We start from the raw sequence: 21,162 nt of genomic DNA on the forward strand, positions 1-21,162 counted from the left end.
TTGTTTTTCTTTTTTTTCTCTCCTGGGCACATGGTAGGATCTCACTTCCCCATCAATAGATGCCTTACTATGTTCTCTTTTCTTCTGCCTTTCCATTTGGCAATGACTGCTCCATCAGCCTGAGACATAGACTAAGGAAGCCAAATATGTGAGCAGAAGCCTAGCCAACTTGCTGTGGATGTGTAGTATAAGTAATATACTTGTGCTGAGATTTTTGAACTTATTTGTTATTGTATTACAACTGAGACTATCCTGACTTCTGCATGGTCAGGGCAATTTTAAGTGTCTCTGGTTTGTCCAAACCATTCCATGATTTTAGTAGTCTTTACTAATATGTATAATTTGTATGGACTGAAGAAAGGCTTGAAATGTTCAAATTTTAGAAGGCTTTTCCTCTTCATATTATTATGCCAAGTATTACAAACCTAAGTTTTCCAATTTTTTTCAATGTAGGTATATAATTTTAGGTTTTGTAAAATAATTTTCTACTTTATAAACCTCTTTTATGAGCAGATTGTTTGTGGGAGACATACCTGACAGTCTCCTCACCTTTTACAAACTTGTATTCTAAGACATAATAAATTCAAATACTTAAATTTTAGATATGTTTTGTTGATAACATACACATATAGTATGTACACATATTCGGCTTGCTCAAGTGTAACAAATGGACACCTGAATTTGAATTGCTTTTGGCATTCTTTTTTATCCCCCAATATAAAACATATACATAAGCTGAAACCTTTTTAAGTTCATTAATGTTTTCATGTAATACCTTTTTTGATAATTTAAAAAATGATACACAATAGTTCTCAGAAAACTGTAAATAAAACTTAAATTGAATTTGGAATACTAGTATGATTAATGGATTGTGATTACTCTTCATTTTAGATAGACAACGTATTGTAGGATTTTATAGGTTAGACTAGAATACAGATAGAGAAATTTGCATGTCTAAAAGGCTTAGTTTTCCCGTAACACTTTGAAAAAGTTTATAAAAGCCAGAAGGCTGCTGCCTGGTTTTCAAGAGACTTCATAAAGAACAGATATCATATTGGTGAATTCACCAGAGTCCTAAAAACTGGTGAATAAACCCTGAATGCCAGTTGATTGGTTTGTAATAAGCAAAGTAACTGTTGTATGGATCACAGTATTGGTGATAGCAAAACCAGCTCATTCTGGGAAGCCAAAATATGAAGTGGATTTTTTTGTGATCATAGAATTACAACAAGGATAGTTAGTTAATAACTTAAATGCGTAATAGTTTATAGCTAATTCCGATTCATTTATTTACACAGTGATAGGAATATTTTTGCCAATCTTTCTTGCATACTCCAGTGCAGTTGATGAATGTAATTTTCACACTAAGATGTTTACCTTCATGATTCTCGTTTTCTATAGCAACTCCATTTTGACTGACATTCTTTTTTTCTTTTCTTTCTTTCTTTCTTTTTTTTTTTTTTCTACTCACAACTTCAGTTTGATTATAATTGGATTTATATGCCTGGAAGCATTTCTGTTTCTTTTATGTGACATTGCTTATCTCTGCTGATTTCCTCTGAGTGGATTTGTCGATAGGGCTTTCCAGTATAATCTATTTCTCTTATTTCCAAATTCTTCTGATTTGTCTCATTTAAATATCTTACTGACAAAAGCAGGTATTGCTTGGATAATAAAGACAATGTTCATACATTCAATTTTTTGATAGCATGTTTTCTTATAAATATAAGCAAATTTCTACTAGTCCTGCAAAACATTTGCCATTTATAAAAATTCATCCATTTGTGAATATTTGTTTTAGTTTCTTTCATTTTTCTCTTTCACGGTTTCTGTTTAGCACAGATGTTCTGTAAAGAATTAGTTCCTGGAGTTCTTGCAAAGAAGCTGCATTGAGGTCTACATTATGTAACACTCATTGATTGCTGAAAATATAATCATCAACTTAATCAGTAAATTTCATTAAAAACCATGCAGATGAAACAATTTGACTAACTCTCCTTTGAGCTACAGAAGAAAAAAATATCTATTAGAAAAATAACATGCAATCATGAATAAAGTATCTTGTTTTTAATCTAGTCTTTTATAAGATTGTCTCTATTTCTAAATTGTAGTTATTCATTCTGGGAAAATCTGTAGTTTGATTCTAAATGAACACACAAATTACTTTAAGTATGATATAAATTTTTGGAGCTTAACAATGCGGTATTTGCTCTTAAAACTGTTCCTTTCATAACAGCTAAAGGAAGAGAACAAACAATAGTTTCTTCATGTTCTTGGAATAGTCTGTCTTGCAAAAGCTGTGATACAATCCTACACTTATTATCTTTGTCATTCTAATATGATTATTCAACTTCTTATATATTGAGGTGACAAAGGCATTCTTAGAGGTCACACTGAGCTTCACAACACTTCCATTTTCTTTGAACGAAACATTAGGCAGATTCTCTTATTGGTTTTAGCTTAAAATGAGTATGTCTAAAGGATCTCATTTTTGCAAGGAATTAAAAGGTCAGAAGAATAAATCAAAGAGCTCCTAAAATTGAACATAATGCCTATTACTCTCCCAGCACCTATAAAAAGGTAACTTTGTCCAGCTATTGTGATAGATTGATTCGAATAATCTCACAAATTGATACTTCACTAAATAGAATAATGCAAACACTGGAAATTCAGCATTCAAGAGCAGTAGCCTTCATTAGCTCACTCAACATGCATTTACTGAGATTTTCCACTGTGTAAAGGTCAGAGAACCACAAAGGGGAATAGAGATCTGTATGTACTGCAGTGTATTGCAGGTTGCTCTAGGCAAGGAGCACAGAGTCTACAGAAATTAGAGACCAGAAATAAATGTGACAATTTAATTGCAACATAAGTCAGAAAGAGAAAGAAAGTAACACATTTGTACCTCTCATTTTAGTAAGTTAGAGGCATAAATAAAAGTTGTAGAAGATCATAGAAGACACATTTTGAAGACATTTGAGCTTAAGTAAAAGTCACAGGCCAGCAGTTGTGACCATTATTATTTTTTAAAGGTTTATTTATTTATTTTTAGAGAGGATGGGGAGGGGCAGAGGGAAAGAATCTTTCAAGCCGACTCCCCACTGAGCAAGGAGCCCAACCACACAGGGACTAGATCCCACAACCCATGAAGTCATGACCTGAACCAAAACCAAGAGTTGGACACTTAACCAACTGAGTCACCCAGGTGCCCCTGTGATCGTCATTATTAAATGGCATCATGACATCAGAGTATGAATCTGACCTAGTACCATCACAAAGCTTCTCTAAGGCGAGTTCCTTCAGTCAGTGAAGAAAAGTCACATCTCTTCTGTAAGGAATAGGAAAACTTATTTCTTCCTGGTACATCTGGTAATCCTTCCAGTTTGGGACATGGCAACTTGTTCTTTTATTTTACAGTAAAAGAGACACCTTAGAAGATTGTAATTGTGAGAACATTGAATGAGTTATGTGTTTTGTCCATTTGTTTGCAGAACCACCACTTCAGGAAGGAGAATTGAGTTTAGTATATATGTTTTTCTTGGGTCACTCTTAAAAATTTGTGGTTGACAGAAGTACTGCCTGACAAGTTCCATCTTGGTAACTTTGGTTATAGGACAGAGGGGAAAGCTGATACATAAGATGTTCATTATGTTGAAAATATATGAAGTTACCTAAACAGACCATGTTTAACATCAAATATGGCAATTTAAGATTGAATAGAACTCCTTCTGTTTCATTTTTGGTTGAAGCCCCTAAGACCAAGAATAATGCAGTAGATGTTAACAAGTATCCCACAAGTTTCAAAGAAAGGTGCCAGACCTTTTAACCAAGATGTGCTATAAAAGAGAGCTAATTTGATTTCTCTCATGCTAATGATCACTCACCTCTAGCCATAAAAACATAGAGGCTAGAAAATGAGTGAGTGAAATTTTCTTGGAGACATTATGGGTCCACTGTAGGTTCTCCCTTCTGTTGTGGGGGTAGATTCCTTTCACAGCTCACAAGTGGGAAGAATTTTAGAGGGAATTCCCATCCATCCATCTGGGAGGGAGGCTGAGTGAAGCCATTTTGAAAGGAAATCCATTCAAAATAATTCTGGGTTGACATAGCCCAGTGAGGGCCTCTCTGTGGGTTCTGAGGCTGAGGATGATGCAGGCACCCTGTGCATTATTGGTATTATAGTAGGAGGTGGTAGAGAGGGAATTTCAAAGACTCCCACAAAGGCATTTAGTGGAAAATTCAGCTTGGCACATATGCAAGTCTCATAGGACAAGGACATTATTTCACAAATTGCTCAATATTGTCTTCTCTTCAACCTCCTCTCACCTGGGATCCTACCCTGGAGAGATTATATGCTTGAATTTGTTGCTTCTGACACAAAGCAAAAAGCACAGTGATTATGACAGCCCAGTATGCATTAATAATTGTCTTTCCAAATAATGCTTATAGTTTTTTTAGACACAAAATAGATATCTATCTAGAATATTGAGGGTACATGTGTGCGCACACAAATACAACACATGGTTTTTAGATTTCAGACAGAATTTTGCCCCTGGCATATATAGGAGCTGTCTTCACATAGCAACAGATGTTACTACAAGACATGATTTGGATAGCCTTACTGAGGATTTTTTTTTCCCCACTATCTTACTTTTGCTCTTGCTTTCATTTTTGTCCTCTCTCTCACTGTTTCTATTTATTTATTTATGTTTGTTTGTTTGTTTGTTGAACTCCTCCTATGGCAAGTTTAGGTTTCAAGTCATTGGAGGAGCCTGCCACTCACTGCACTGTCCAGGCAGTTAGATTTCTAACACATGTCCCAGCTTTGCTTGGGTTTGCTCCCCCTTCAGCTTTACTCTGGGAATTCCTATCCTCACACTAGAGAACTGCTCCTCCCCACTTCATTATCTTCTGAAAGAAGAGTTATCTTTTCAGAAAGCTTTGCTTTGGCCAGGCTTATGTAAAACAAATAGTATTCAGTTGGGATGACCTTTTGGAATGGCCCAAGGAATATCCAGTAGATGTAAAATAAAGGTAACATTTACAAGGCTTCTGAATGTATGTAGATTCCATAATGATCCAGTTCCACATGATAAGTTAAAATGTTTTCATCTGTTGAGATCTGACAGTGATACCTTGTATGAGCTCTTTGACCTTCACTTCTGATTGATTTGTGTGACTGAGTCTGCACATTACATTTAGTTTCATCTCTCCTGTGATTCTTATCGTCATGACTGCAGTGCATCTGAAAATTGTCTCTGAAGTCCACTAAAATTAGGCATAGAAGACACATACATGCACACACACAACCAACTCAAAGAATTGCACAGAAATTGAGGAGAATATGGTTTCATGTCTAGAAACCCAGTTTATTGATGGGAAAAATGCATTTACGAATAAAATGATCTTATCAGAAGCTATCTTTGAGGTGTCCCTTCCCAATTATTCTTATACGACACCTATGGAAAATGATAATGTCATTGTCTACTCAAATCCGTGGAAGAGGCGGCTCCTGAGACATCTACACCACAGCACATCTGTAGCCCATTCCCTGCTCTCAGGTTTAGAGGCTCTGTTTCAGGGATTATTGCCAGGACTGGCTTCATTTAAGGTTTTTGTAAGTGTTTGGGAAGATGAAGTGCCTAGTAAAATCTTCAAGTTCACAGATGACACTAAGCTTCTCTGGGTAATTAAATGTCAGGCTGATAAGGATAAACTGCAGAAAAATCTTTCCTGCTTATGTGAGAGGTCAGGACATGAAGATGAACATCACCAGAGATGTGTGAATGTTGTAGAATAAGAAAAATAATATAAATCCCACTATATGGATGATGACCTTTGAGCATCAGTGATGACACAGTATAGAGATTCTAGTGTTGTTACCTTCTTTCTCTGGAAACTTCCACTTGAAGTCTGCAGTGACAAAAACAGTTACTATAATCCTATGAATTGTTAGGCTATTGCAGAGGACATAGAAACATCAGTAGCAATCCAAACACTTTCACATATGTTCTTCTATTTCATCCTAAAAACAATCCTGTGTGATAACTTTTAATGCATTTTACAAGTAAGGAAATGGGGGCTCAGTGGCATCAAGGCTTGTATAGTTAGTTCTGGATGCTGTTTCTAAAGAAAATGAAAGTGACAAATGTTCAGAAATGGACATTTCAAACAAGGATTGAGAATCTGAAAAACTGGGGAGGAAAAGGGATTTCTATAGGAAAATACATTTTAAAAAGAAGGAATCTTTCATCTGGAAAAATTACTTGAATACTGAATGTAATATGGCTTTTGAGTGAAGTTCTAGAATTCCAGATTTAATTTAAAAATTGTATGATGCTTAAAATAGTGTGTCAGTTTCTAGAGCTGCCATAACAAAGCACATAAACTGGGTAGCTTAAAAAGCCAAAATTTATTGTCTCACAGTTCTGGAGGTTAGAAGTCCAAGATCAAAGTGTCAGCAGGATTGGTTCCTTCAAGGGTTGTGAGAAAGAATATCTTCTGGTCCTCTTCTTCCTATATCTCTTCATATTTTATTCCTTCTATGGCTATCTCTGTGTCCAAATTTTCTTTTTTTCTTTTAATTTTTTTTTTATGAGGACACCAGTTATACTGGATTTGGGCCCACCCTAATATCTCATCTTTTTTTTATGTTTACAATGAACCCATTTCCAAATAAGGTCCTATTTTGAGTTATTGGGAGTTAGGCTTCAATGTACAGATTTTGGAGGGACACAATTCCATCCATAATAAATGACAGCATTATGCAATGAATGATACACCTATGAAAGTTATTACTCTGAATAGGAACAAGATCTAAAGACTTTATATGTCAGTGAAAAACAAAACATCCAGAGAGAGAGAGCGTGCGCACGTTAAGCCAATAAGATGATTGATGTGGGTGGGGGCAGAAGAACAGGTATGTGATGGAATCTTAGTATTTTAACACTGGAGAGTTACAGAAAACCACAGGGATCAATCACTGTTTTTACACAGTTGAGCAATATTTACAAGGAAGGTTCTACTCTTTTTATCTAACAACAACATAACCAATTGACTTCATCTAATTCAGCATTACTATTGGTATTTATTTGTTCCAGTTTTTTTAATCCCCTAAAATATTAATTCCCAAATATTTAAAAATGTGGTTTACCACCCAACCCAAATAATCTCAATTCTTTGAATGTATAATGGAAACGGCAGGCTTAGTTTTCTCTGTCAGATAAAAATCAAAACAAAAACATTTTAGACACATTTATAGTGGGTACTTTATAATACAGTTTCTAAGATGAAACTCAACCATGCTTGCCCATAAAATTAAAGAAGCACTTCAATTAAAGTTTATTTTATTTGGGGTGCATTCAACCTCATGTCTCCATGTCACCTGTTATGTATGTCACAGTGGAGCTAAGAGATATCTTAAAGTATGTAATGTAGCAAGAGAATTACAATTATTCTTTACCATATAGAAGTAAGACATGAAATGAGAAAGAAAGGTAAAAATAAATTTTCATTTATTTGTTACTGCATCCATCCTCTCAAGGCAATATCATTAGTTAAAAATGACTTTCCATTTAGTGTTTATAATAATGATTCCTCATGCCTGGATCTGCATTATGATTGTTTTATTAAGGATATTGTCTCTTAATATCTGGGTTTCAAAATGTCTCTGATTATTTTCAGTTTATATTGATCCTCGAGTACAGGGCTGAATAGATTCAGTCGTATTCTCAGCTTAAGTGTCTTGTCTGGTTCCTGACATGCCTAGTGGCTGGGGATTGATTGACAGCTTTGGCAATGCCTAGGTAAACAGCAGGCAAACCTCATAGCACTCAGGAATTGGAGATATTTAAATGCAGTTCTTGTATCCAGTTTTTAAATAGAAATATCCTGCTTACTAAGGACTGAGCTAGATTGACTTTTTCTGTGGAACAGGGAGAACATTGAAATTGTGGACGACAGTTTGGAATGCTTTCTGGAAAGGGAGTGATGACTAGACCAGGCACTGAATGGAATCTGTATTTGGCCTAGAATATCTCGGATCCGAGTGTGTGAGATAGAGAGGGTTGCAGTGGACAAGGATCAGTGGTGACAGACATTAAGGGTCAAGGTGCAAGGGGCTCTGCCGCCAAGATAAGAAGATCAGAGGTATCCCTTTGGACATTTAAAGGAAGAACTCTTTGAGTCAATTTAAAAGAGATCATGAAACATTTTTCTTTTTAGTATGAGTGAATTTTAGCTCTTAAAATTGGAGTATAGAAAGAAGAAAGCAATATTTTTTACTGGTAAAATATAGTGTGACCAATATACACACTATCCAAATACAACTAGGTAACTTTTTTTTTAATCTAGTTAACATTTTGATCAGTTTCTTCCCAGGCTGCATGTATGTTCATATGTATTTGTGATTATGTGTTTCCAGTACTGCAATCAAACCACTCAAATTTATTTTATTATATTTTAATTCCAGTGTAGTTAACATACAGTGTTATTCATTTAAATTTTTGAAATCTTGGGGCCTCTGGGTGGCTCAGTGGTTGAGCGTCTGCCTTTGGCTCAGGTCGTGATCGAGTCTTGCATTGGGCTCCCTGCGGGGAGCCTGCTTCTCCCTCTGCCTATGTCACTACCTCTCTCTCTTGTCTTTCATTAATAAATAAATAGGATCTTTTTAAAAAAAGAAGAGAAAAATAAATTTTTGAATTCTTGATTCTTCATGAAATACCAAATATCTTTTTATGTTAACATTATATATAAAGCCACCCATAACTTTTAGAGGTAGATACATCTTAGATTTTGTTTTGACTCTTCTTTGTCTTTCTGTAACCTACCCAGTCTTTTTCAATTCTATCAGAATGGCTAATACATAAATACTTTACAAATTACAAATCTGCACTTATGTTTCAGATTTTACATATTCAAATATTAACCATTTAGATGCCTATTAGTGTATTAACATATTGATAATCAATGAGTTAATTCATTCGTGAAGATCTTAGTATGTGTTGGGTGGTGTTCTGAGTACCAAGAGTTGAATTAAAAAAAAAGATGGTGAGGGGGGATCCCTGGGTGGCTCAGCAGTTTGGCGCCTGCCTTTGACCCAGGGCATGATCCTGGAGTCTCAGGATCGAGTCCCATGTTGGGTTCCCTGCATGGAGCCTGCTTCTCCCTTGCTTGTATCTCTGCCTCTCTCTCTCTGTGTGTCTCTCATGAATAAATGAATAAAATCTAAAAAAAAAAAAAAAAAAAAGGTGAGAACTGAAGCAGGAATTAGAAAGGGATGAAAAGTCTACATTTTGAAGGTTCTTAAGTGTAAATGTAAGCTTGAGGCATTTATTTCCAGTCTATATTCTATACCCCTATTAAATAGTCTCATAGCATTCTGCTTTTAACACTCATCAGAGTCGTAGTTAATGAGCTATTGAAGTGATTATTTTATTTAGCGTCTGCATTAGTTTTCTTTTGCAGCTGTGACAAATTACTACACGCTTAGTGGCTTTTAAAACAACTTTGGATTATTATTTTATGGTTCTGTAGGTCAGAAATCTGGCGTGAGTCTCACTGAGCTAAGATCAAGGTGTTGGCAGGGTACATTTCTCCTGTAAATTCTAGGGGAGAACATGTTTTCTTGCCTTTTCCATTTCTAGAACTGCCTGTTTTCTTAGCTCGTGCCTTCTTTCCTCAGTCTTCAAAACCACACTCTGGTTGTCAAGTACTCCTGCCATCTCTCTGGTTGTCTTTTCTACATTTAAGGTCCCTTTACCCTGGGCCCACCCAGATGATCCAGGATAATCTTATTTTAAGGTCAGCTGATTAGCAAAGTTAAGTCGATCTTCTCCCCTATTGTCCTTCATCATGTAACTAACATATTTACAGATTTGAGGGAGCAGAATGTGGACACTGTTGAGGGCCATTATTCTGCTCACCAAAGTGTTTTTTTTTTTCCCCAACATATAAATTTCATGTAGCAAACTCTGTATCCGCTCTCCTTTTTTAATTACAGAGGCTTTGTTATACCCTGTGTGGCAGTTGCTCAGCTAATAACTTTCAATTCCTTGACCTTCACAGTAGTACAGGGGCATAATGTAGCACTGTTCTGGCAAAGGAGTTATATGAGGAAGTCTGTTGAGCAATTCCTGCGGAGATTTTACTATCCTGATAAGAAGTATCACCCTTTTATCCTTGTAGTGCTGCCTTAGAGTCTAAAGAATTATCATCATGTGGCCAAGAATGGTAGGAATGAAAACACCAAAAGCTTCTATATTAAGGAAAAGAAGTAAAAACATGAAAAGAGCTTTGGTCACTGATGACATTGTTTAGCTCACCTATTGTATCAATCCAAGGCTTGCCTCTCTTGGACTTCATGTACTTGAGAAAAAATATTCATTATGTGCTTTCACTATTCTACTAGGCTTTTTAATTACTTACAGCCACATGAAATCTTACTTCATAGCCTCTATGGAAGCAGGCACATTTTTTTTCCTTGTTTACACCTGTATTTCCAAAGCCCAGGGCAGAACATAACATCTGTTAGGAATCCTAATTAATAAATAAATTAACCTTAGTTAAATTTCTCTTGAGATTTTGACTATTGATCTGTACCTAAAGAGTAACTAGACATTAACTAGTTTAAGAAGAAAGAGTGAGTAGACATCTGAAACAAACTATTTGTCAATGTCCTGAAGTGGGGGTGAACTTATATTTAGGGAAATAATAAAAAGTGTTGAGTATAAAATAATGGGAAAGATCTGCGCACAGATCACACAAGACCACCATAGGCCATGTTAAGGATTTCTTTTCTTTTTTTTTTTCCCTAATTCTAAGTATATCGATAAGAGCCTGACAGATTTTAGTGAGATTCTCATATTTGCGTTTTTAAGCATTTTCTTTGTAGTGTAGTTAACATATAGTGCTATGATATTTTTAGGTGTACAGTATAGTGATCCAACAGCTCCATACATTATTCAGTGCTCAAGAAGACAAGTACATTCCTTTTCACCTATTTCACCCATTCTCCCCATGCACCCTTCCTCTGGTAACCCATCCATTTGTTCCCTATAGTTAAGGGTCTGATTTTTGATTCTTCTTTTTTTTCCTTTTGTTCACTTGTTTTGTTTCTTAAATTCCACATACAAGTGAAATCCTATGACATTTGTCTTTCTCTGACTAGCTTATTTCACTGAGCATTATATTTTGTAGATCCATCCATGTTGTTGCAAAGGGCAAGATAACACTTTTTTATGGCTGAATAATATTCTAGTGTGTGTGTGTGTGTGTGTGTGTGTGTACACACTACATCTTCTGTATCCATTCATCTATCAATGGACACTCGGGCTGCTTCCATAATTTGGCTATTGTAGATAATGCTGCTATAAACATAGGGTTGTGTATATCTTTCCAAATTAATGTTTTTTATATTTTTGGGGTAAATACCCAGTAGTGTGGTTAGTGGATCATAGGGTGGCTCTATTTTTAATTTTTTGAGGAACCTCCATACTGTCTTCCACAGTGGCTGCACTAGTTTGTGTTCCCATCAACAGTGCAAGAGGGTTCCTTCTTTCCCATACCCTTGCCAATTCTTTTTTCTTGTTTTTGATTTTAGCCACTCTGACAGATGTGAGGTGATATCTCAGATTGTAGTTTTGATCTGTATTTACCTGATGAGGAGTGATGTTGAAAATCTTTTCATGTCGTCTTTGGAGAAATGGTTGTTCATGTCTCTGACCATTTTTTAATTGTTTTTTAGTGTTGTGCTGTATAAGTTCTTTGTATATTTTGAATAATAACCCTTTATCAGATACATGATGTGCAAATATTTTTTCCCATTCAGTAAATTGTTTTTTAGTTTTGTTGGTTGTTTCCTTCTCTGTGTAGAAGCTTTTTACTTTGATGTCATCCCAGTAGTTTCTTTGCTTTTGTTTCCCTTGCCTCAGGAGATTTATCCAGAAGGATGTTGCTATGGCCAGTGTCAGAGAAATGACTGCCTGTGTTCCACTCTAGGATTTTTATCGTTTCAGGTCTCAATTTAAGTCTTTAATCCATTTTGAGTTTATTTTTGTGTATAGTATAAGAAAACGATTAAGTTTCATTCTTTTGCTTGTAGATGTCCATTTCCCAGTACCATTTATTGAAGAGATGTTTTTTTTTTTCCAGTGTATATTCTTGCCTCCTGTGTTGATGATCAATTGACCATGTAATTGTGGGTTTACATATGGCTTTTGTATTGTTTTATTGGTTTATGTATCTGTTTTTGTGCCAATACCATAGTGTTTGAATTACTACAGCTTTGAAATATAATTTGAAGTCTGGAATTGTGATACCTCTAGTTCTGCTTTTCTTTTTCAAAATTTCTTTGGTTATTAGAATCTTTTATGATTCCATACAAAGTTTATGATTGTTTATTCTGATTCTGTGAAGAATACTGTTGGTATTTTGATAGGGATTGCATTAAATCTTTAGATTGCTTTGGGTAATATAGACATTTTAACAAGTATTTGTTCTCTCTTTCTCTCTCTCTTTTTTTAAATAGTATTTGTTCTTCCAATCCATGAGCATGGAATGTCTATTTCCTTGTTCTGCCTTCATCTCTTTCATCAGTGTTTTATAGTTTTCAGAGTACAGATCTTTCACCTCTTCGGTTAAGTTTTACCTAGGTGTTTTATTATTTTTGGTGCGATTACAAATGAGATTGTTTTCTTAATTTCTCTTTCTGCTGCTTCATTATTAGCATATAGAAATGCAACAGATTTCTACACATTGATTTTGTATCCTGCAACTTTATTTAATTCATTTATCAGTCCTAGTAGTTATTTTGGAGTGTTTATGGTTTTCTGTGTATAGTATCATGTCATCTGCAAAGAGTGAAAGTTTTACTTCTTCCTTACCAATTTGGATGGCCTTTTATTTCTTTTTCTTGTCAAATTGCTGAGGTTAGGACTTCCAGTACTATGCTGAATCAAAGTGGTAAGAGTGGACATCCTTGTCTTGTTCCTGATTTTAGGGGAAAAGCTCTCAGTTCTCCCCATTGAGTATGATGTTAGCCATGGGTTTTTCATATAAAACATCTATTATGTTGAGGTATATTCCCTCTAAACCTACATTGGTGAGGGTTTTTATCATGAATGTAATATTGTACTTTGTCAAATGCTTTCTCTGCATCTATTGAATTAATCATATAATTTTTACCCTTTCTTTTATTGATATGATATATCATGTCAATTGATTTGTGGATATTGGATTACCTTTGAATTCTAGGAATAAGTCTCACCTAATTGTGGTAAATGATTTTTTTAATGTATTGTTGGATTTGTTTTGCTAGTATTTGTTGAGGATTTTTTGCATCTATGTTCATCAGATATTGGCTTCTAGTTTTGTTTTGTTTTTGTGGTGTCTTTGTCTGGTTTTGGTATCAGGATAGTACTGGCCTCATAGAATGAATTTGGAAGTCTTCCTCTTCTGCTTTTTTGGAAAAAAATTGAGAATAGATATTAATGTTTCTTTAAATGTTTGGGAGAATTCACATGTGAATCCATCTGGCCTGGACTTTGTTGGGAGTGTTTTGATTACTGATTCAATTCCACTGCTGGCAATCGGTCTGTTCAAATTTTCTATTTCTTCCTGATTCAGTTTTAAGAGGTTACATGTTTCTAGGAATTTAACCATTTCTTCTAGATTGTCCAGTTTGTTGGCATCGTATTTGTATTTTTGAAGCTTCTCTGGGCTGCTGTGTGAAGAAAGGCAGGTAAATGCTTTAAGAAAGATCAGGAGAGAGCAGCCTGGGTGGCTCAGTGATTTATTGCTGCCTTCAGCCCAGGTTGTGATCCTGGACACCCGGGATTGAGTCCCGTTTCGGGCTCCCTGTGTGAAGCCTGCTTTTCCCTCTGCATGTGTCTCTGTCTCTCTCGCGTGTGCTCTGTGTCTCTCGTGAATAAATAAATAAAATGAAAAAAGATCAAGAGAATATGGGAACTGTCTAGGTGAGAGATAATGAGGGCCTAATGTGATCTGGTGATCCAGATATGGAGAGAAATGCATGGATTGGAGAGATATTAGGGAATTAGATTGGTAGGACCTAGCACTTGACTGGATACGAGGATAGGAGAGGGAAGGGTGTAGTTTTACCTCAGGAACTCTGATAATGTGTGTGGGAGGATTGCAAGTGTTTCTGCAACAGCAACATTCTGGCATTGCTCTGTTGAAGGTCTTAGATTTTTTTTTTTTTTTTTTTTATTGAATGCTTGCCATGGACCACGTTAGTAAGCACAGGACTAGGGCATAAATATATATTAGAATACTTCAGAGCCTAGGATGAATTACAAGTGGGGATGAGTGGCTGAAGATAATACAGAACTTGGTTTAGAGCCAGGGCTGTGAAACACTTTATAATCTACCTTAAGAAATTTGTTTTTTGTTTTTTTTTTTCTTTGACATGTACTTATCGAGTGCACTATCTGGAACTATGGACATGAAGATAAATACCCTGCTTTTAATGAGCCCAGAACCTAGCACAGAGATTTCTCATTTGATACCTGAGTGGGTCACAGGTAAGCTGAACTAAGACACCTCAGCAATCAGGGCAGCCAGGCAAGCTCCTCCACTTACACCTGTGTGACATGTATATGTATGATTTTCTGAGTGTGCTGTATAAAATTTCATGATTCCCTAGTCTTGGAGACAAGTTAGACAGACTAAGGATAGTAAGAATAACAACAATAGTAATGATATAGTACAATGTAATGATACAATAGGAGAATATTAATATTTAAAAAAACCTGCTGAGAGATGGTTTGGGTGACATTTTAAAAGCAAATATTCTCCAGGACCTGGAAAAAGTGGTACCTATCCTTCTGGAAGCTTCGAGCCTAAAAATTCCATTAGACTTCCAACTATAAAATACATCACTGTTTTTTCAATAACTGCCTATTTTTTCAGGTAAAATGACATGAAGCATCTTCCATCATATTTCATCAGCTGATGAATTTTGAGAATGTAGTAGCTACAGAATGGATGGCAATGTAATAATATGTACTCTTCCCGCCCCTGGGTAAGAAATGGATATGGAGAGGTGATGTAGCTTCTTGTTAAGTTGAACTTGAGTGTTTCCTGATGTGATATCATAGTCTTTCATTATTTACTTCCTTCAGCTTCTGAAAGTTTAAGCTATAGCTGAGAAGTTTCCAGTGCTTTTTAGTGAAAGAATCATCCTTCTATAGCTCCTAGAACTGTATGTTGGCCTGTTAAAATCATTATTTCTCTCCACAGATTTGCTGTATATATCAAATAGCATTGTGTTTTAAATGTTTTTGGTACATAAGCACTTTATTACTTCTGGATGATTCTATTGTTTTGCCACTCTTTCTTCCTTGCTCAGGGAAGTATTTGGAAGTTCATATAAAATGACCATTGATTAAATCCACTTTCAACATGACCATCCTATGAAACGTTCAATAGATTCCACAAGGTTTTAAGTTGTGATTTTAAATTTAACTCAAATAGATAAGGGAATCCCTTGGAGTGATTGCAACAGTTAAACTTGAAACTGGGCCTAAAGACTCATTTAGTTTGTTGTATTACTAAAAGTGAAAATAAACTTGAAGCTATTTATAACATAATTCATGGCAGGTCATTAATGTATCACATTATGATGGGAATGACATCCAGATATGTTGAGCTGCTTGCAAACCCCTCTTCTGTAGTGTCAGCAGTTGGTAACAATGTCAAAGTTTGTTACTATCTTTTCCAGTGCCACAGATGTATTATTAATCCTCTGAGATTTTAATAATGAGGATTCAGTTTGGGCCTCAAAGCCCAGGTCTGAGCTCTCCCTGCCCTTCTTCAGGGTGCTTAAATCACAAATGGAGCTTTTCTAGACTTTTAGTATTTAGTGCAAAAACCCTTCTTCCATTTCACAAATGTACGATGTAGACGATGTAGGCTTTTATACACAATCACTATGATAGAGCTCCTAGCCACATCAGTCCACTGTTATAATCAAGCATTTTGTGATAAGAGTATTTTAAACCATCTTGACAAATGCTTATAATTATAATAGTTATCATATGGAGCACTCAGTATCCTCAAAGGAATTTAAGTATATGATAGAATCTTCCTTTTAAAGAGTTTATCAGCCAGCAGATTTCCATTCTTATGTATGGAAAGTGCATTTTAGATACATAAAACCACAATAAATGAGCTCTTAACTATGTCAACTGTTGTAGTAATCAAGCCCCTTTCTTTCCAGAGTATTTAAACTATCTCATTAAGTATACTTTTCGAGGATATAATGACATTCCTCCACATAATCAAGGAGAATGTCTTGCATTTATACCCTTTCTTATTAGATTCCAGAGTTTTAGAAGTTTGATCACTAGGATAAATAGATCGCCAGTGCTCCTCAACCCCCTTTACCTATTTGTCAATTCTAATGGCTAGAGAAAGATAATTTGCCAAATTGAGAGAGTTACTGTGAGGCTGGAGGGAAGCGCAGGACAAAGTAAGCAAATTTACAACCTGTCGCCCTTAAAGGCTCTGAGGAATAACTCATGAGCTCTTGAAGCCAGTGTCAGTTGCATGGCCCAGAAACATGGGCATTTCTTATATAAATCCTCAAACATTCATCTTGATTTAAAAATATGGGAATCTTTGACCAGAATATTCCACTAAGGCTCAGGCTGTCAAGCACATTCAGAGTAAGACAAGGCATGTGGTGTGCAGACTTGAGTCAGCTCCTGGTCTGTTCATATTTCTGGGTTAAGTATCAGATATGGATCCAGCTTGTCTCTGACCTAAATTTCCGAGGTTGAGAATCCAAGACTGTTTTTCAGATCTTCTGATTCTTTCAGTGATGTTTCCTATAGCAGGCAAAAAATATGAGATGTGATGCAAAAGAATGAGGTATCTGGAATTTGTGGAATCAGACTTATTATTGTATTGTTTTGTTTTGACTTTTTTTTTTTTAATTTGTTTGTTTGTTTATTATTTATTTATTTATTTATTTAGAGAGAGAGAGGCAGAGGGAACAGCAGGCTCCATGCAGGGAGTCTGATGTGGGACTTGTTCCCTGGTCTCTAGGGTTACGCCATGGGCTGAAGGCGGCGCTAAACCGCTAAGCCATGGGGGCTGCCCTTGTTTAGACTTTTCAAGTCAACATTTTACTTCAGCCTCTGTTACGGATTTCTTTCATACTTACAGATCCATAGTAGGGGATAGGATAAATTACTGATTGAAAAAGTCAAAGTGATGAAGTAATGATTATATATACACACACATTATATGAATATATCTGTATATATTTATATATATTACAGATTATATGTATAAGTATATATATATATACATCCCTAAAGCCATTATTGAAGGAATGCTATCCAGTTTTAAATAATAAAAACAAGTTTTAAATTGCTTGCTCATCTGAATTTTTGATAATATGATTATAAATAGTTAAAGATGAGTTTAAGTATTTTTTATAGTTTTCTTTTCATCCTGAGTGTCTCATGCTCAAAATTCAGTGTAAAACCACTAAGCTTATGATGATGTGGTTCTAGTAGAATTTAAGTTCTATGAAGAGAGCTGCCATGGATTGTAAAAATAAATATTGTTAAAATGTGTATGCTACCCAGATTAATCCATACATTCAATGCAATTGCTATCAAAATAACATTGACATTTTTCACAGAGTTGGAACAAATAGTCCTAAGATTTATATGGAGCCAGAAAAGACCCTGAATAGCCAGAGGAATGTTGAAAAAGGAAATCAGTGCTGGAGGCATCACAATGCCTGACTTCAAGCTCTGTTACAAAGCCGTGGATCATCAAGACATCCTGGTACTGGCACAAAAACAGACACATAGATCAGTGGAACAGAATAGAGAACCCAGAAATGGACCCTCAACTCTATGGTCAACTAATCTTTGACAAAGCAGGAAAGACTATCCAATGGAAAAAAGACACTCTTCAATAAATAGTACTAGGAAAATTGGACAGCCATATGCAGAAGAATGAAACTATACCATTCTGTTATACTATACTATACTATACTATACTATACACAAAGATAAACTGAAAATGGATGAAAGACCTAAATGTGAGACAGGAATCCATCAGAATCCTAGAGGAGAACACAGGCAGCTACCTTTCCACCTCGGCTGAAGCAACTTCTTGCAAGACATGTCTCTAAAGGCAAAGGAACCAAAAGTAAAAATGACCTACTGGGACTTCATCAAGATAAAAAGCTTCTGCACAGCAAAGGAAACAGTCAACAAAACTAAAAGACGATCTACAGAATGGGAGAAGATATTTGCAAATAACATATCAGATAAAGGGCTAGTATCCAAGATCTATAAAAACTTAATCAAACTCAACATCCAAAAAATAAATAATCCAGGCAAGAAATGGGAAGTAGACATGAACAGACTTTTCTCCAAAGAAGACAAACAAATGGCCAACAGACACATGAAAAAATGCTCAACATCACTTATCATCAGGGAAATACAAATCAAAACCACAATGAAATACCACTTTACGCCAGTTAGAATGGCTAAAATCAACAAGAGAGGAAACAACAAATGTTGGCAAGAATGTGGTAAAAGGGGAACCCTCTTTTACTGTTGGTGGGAATGCAAGCTGGTACAGCCACTTTGGAAAACTGTAGAGGTTCCTCAAGAAGTTAAAAATAAAGCTACTCTATGACCCAGCAATTGCACTACTGGGCTATTTACCCAAAAAATACAGATGTAGTGAAACAAAAGGGCTCCTGCACCTCAAGGTTCATAGCAGCAATGTCTACAATAGCCAAACTGTGGAAGGAACCATGATGTCCTTTGACAGACGAATAGATAAAGAAGATGCGGTGTGCGTATATATATACACACATATTACACATACTGGAATATTACTCATCCATTAGAAAGGGTGAATACATACCATTTACTTTGACATGGATGGAACTGGAGGGTATTATGCTAAGTTAAAATAAGTCAATCAGAGAAAGACATTTATCACATGGTTTCACTCATATGGGGAATATAAGAAATAATGCAGAAGAGCTCCAGGGAAAGACGGGAAACTGAATGGGAAAAAAATCAGAGAGGGAAACAAACCATGAAAGACTCTTAGCTCTGGGAAACAAACTGCTGGTTGCTGAAAGGGAGGTTTCAGGGGGGATGGTGTAAATAGGGTGATGGTCATTAAGGAGGGCATGTGATCTGATGAGCATGGGTGTTATATGCAACTGATGAATTATTGAAAACTACATAGAAACTAATGATGTTCTAGATGTTGGCAAATGGAATTTAAATTAAAAAAAGAATAAAAAAAAAAAAGAGCTGCCCTCTCACATTGACTCCATTACTTTCTCTGTTTGTGCCTTTCAGGGAGTGTGCTTATTTACTGCAAATAGCATTGGCACAACCATAAATCCATATGACTGTTTCACTTTTCACAATCTTGGAAAATGACAAAATCAAAGCCAAATGAATTGGGTGGTACTGAGATACTGATGGTTTTTGTAAAGAGCACAAACATATTTTCTTGTTCTGCATAATATGCGGACAGTTATCTGGTGACAGGGCCTCTGGAAGACTGATATCTCTTCATTGATAGCAGTTTCACTCCCAGGGAAACAATCAGATTGAAAAAATCAAAAGCTTTATGTAAGTGAAAGGAGCTTCTTTCTAATTTGATAGGTGTGATGTCCTTGAGGACTTGGTTAGCTTTTCTCCTCCTTTGTACATAGGATAGTCTGTGTGGGTTTTATTTCTACAGAAACGTCTTAGAAAATTCCAATGTATGTGCTGTAACATCTTGTTGTTGTTAGGCGTCTCTGGGTGGAACATATCACAGTCTTTCTTGTTTGACTGCACTGGGCACCTTGGGAGATAACTTTCTTAAAACTTAAAAAGAGCCTACTTTTTTTTTTTTAATCTAAAGGGGTAGATGCTGGGCAAATGAGTCTTCATATCCTCAGCACATCTCAGCTTGAAGTCATTGCCAAGTCTTTATCACTGTCTTGTGTTGCCATCCCTGCTAAGCACAGTCCACTCTCCCTAGACAGATCCTCTTGGTATCTCTTCCATTGGTTTCTTGGCCCCATGACTCTGCTCTACCTGTGTACTTTCATTAGGTTCATTTCATAGAATTAAATTGCTCCTTATAATACTCACACTCCCTGCTGTCAGGGCTGCCTTAGAACTGATAACAAAGTGTCCCATAACCATGCAGTTTGGAGGGAAATCGACAAAACGATGTGGAGAAATTGTGCACCTCTGTGTTATTTGGCATCAGAGGTCTGGCGTGATTGGAACTGAAAAGTGTGTCAGCATTTGCCCTCATTCTACTGCTCTGTATAGTGCTTCTGACAAGCGATGCTTCATCACAGACGCAGATTTGAGAAGGACTTGGGCAGTACACTGTACATCCATAAATCAAAGAGCAGGACTGCTTAGGTCCTCCTACTTAGGAATAAATGGAATTGAAAATGAAATGCCTAGTAATGAACACTTAGCTGATAAAGGTTAGCAACTGGGACAGGGAGTGGGAGATGAGAGAATGAGGACCCGGTGATTTATTAAATTGACAAAATCCCTAATTTTGCAATTTAACACCATTTCCCTTTGTTCTGCTCTCAGTAGAGATGGAGAACAGCTGGTTAGTACCACCTATGTAAGAATCCATCATGTTCTTGAATACCATTAATAAATTTCCTCACTATCTTTTCAGCCTTAGAAAAAGACCAATTTCTTTAATCTTTCCAAAGTGGTAAATCGAGCCACCAGTTCAGGAATTCAAAATGTTTTCTGAGAATTGTTTCTGAGGCCAGAGCCCAGAACAGAAACTTTCTCAGCTAAATGGGGAGGGGCAGGGGTGAATTTCATGATCTGGATGGAAGTGGAAATGACAAAGACATGGATTCCAGCTGTGTTGTGAGGCCTCGTGAGAAGCTAAGGAAACACAATCCGTTGGGTCTCACCAGAAGAACAGGAACCCTAGCCTACCCAGACTTTTCTGAGGTGATTACTGAAAGGCTGTTAAGATCCAAAGCCGGGCTGCCTGGGTCGCTCAGTGGTTTAGCACAGTCTTCAGCCCAGCACCTGATCCTGGAGACCCAGAATTGAGTCCCACGTCAGGCTCCCTGCATGGAGCCTGTTTCTCCCTCTGCCTGTGTCTCTG

At 36.2% G+C, this 21,162-nt stretch overlaps 1 long non-coding RNA gene across 19 annotated transcripts in view; it reads left to right on the forward strand.

The window, feature by feature from the left end:
* LOC106557625 overlaps nt 1–21,162 on the forward strand; it is a 195,822-nt gene that overhangs the window by 103,412 nt on the left and 71,248 nt on the right. For 17 of the 19 annotated variants that reach the window (XR_005377132.1, XR_005377135.1, XR_005377139.1 and 14 more), the window contains 3 exons: nt 14,440–14,540; nt 14,929–15,040; nt 17,672–17,942. This is a non-coding gene — a long non-coding RNA (uncharacterized LOC106557625). Of the gene's footprint in view, nt 1–14,439; nt 14,541–14,928; nt 15,041–17,671; nt 17,943–21,162 lie in introns of those variants that run through there. The other 2 variants (XR_005377148.1, XR_005377147.1) reach the window with 1 other exon arrangement.

Source organism: Canis lupus, chromosome 23, assembly GCF_011100685.1.
Source record: "Canis lupus familiaris isolate Mischka breed German Shepherd chromosome 23, alternate assembly UU_Cfam_GSD_1.0, whole genome shotgun sequence".
Classification (NCBI taxonomy): domain Eukaryota; kingdom Metazoa; phylum Chordata; class Mammalia; order Carnivora; family Canidae; genus Canis; species Canis lupus.